The sequence below is a fragment of the Sinocyclocheilus rhinocerous genome, unplaced genomic scaffold (genome assembly GCF_001515625.1).
Source record: "Sinocyclocheilus rhinocerous isolate Xijiao unplaced genomic scaffold, SAMN03320098_v1.1 scaffold1069, whole genome shotgun sequence".
Lineage (NCBI taxonomy): Eukaryota > Metazoa > Chordata > Actinopteri > Cypriniformes > Cyprinidae > Sinocyclocheilus > Sinocyclocheilus rhinocerous.
Window position 1 is genome coordinate 363186 of NW_015635541.1, and position 285 is coordinate 363470.

General features: G+C 48.1%; 1 protein-coding gene across 2 annotated transcripts in view; it reads left to right on the forward strand.

The window, feature by feature from the left end:
* ipmka (inositol polyphosphate multikinase a) overlaps positions 1-285 on the forward strand; it is a 12332-nt gene that overhangs the window by 5632 nt on the left and 6415 nt on the right. The gene's annotated exons all lie outside the window — the stretch shown is intronic.

Below are 285 nucleotides of genomic sequence, written 5' to 3' on the forward strand. Positions count from 1 at the left end.
ATCTATCACCGATAATCCTCTCAGCAGTCCTGACTGTCCGTTGTAGTCTCTTGATGTCTGATTTGGTAGCTGAACCAAACCAGACAGTTATAGATGAACACAGGACAGACTCAATGATGGCTGAGTATAACTGTGTGAGCAGCTCCTGTGGCAGGTTAAATTTCCTCAGCTGGCGAAGGAAGTACAACCTCTGCTGGGCCTTTTTTGCAATGGAGTCTATGTGAGTGTCCCACTTCAGGTCCTGAGAGATAGTGGTGCCCAGGAACCTGAATGACTCCACTGCAG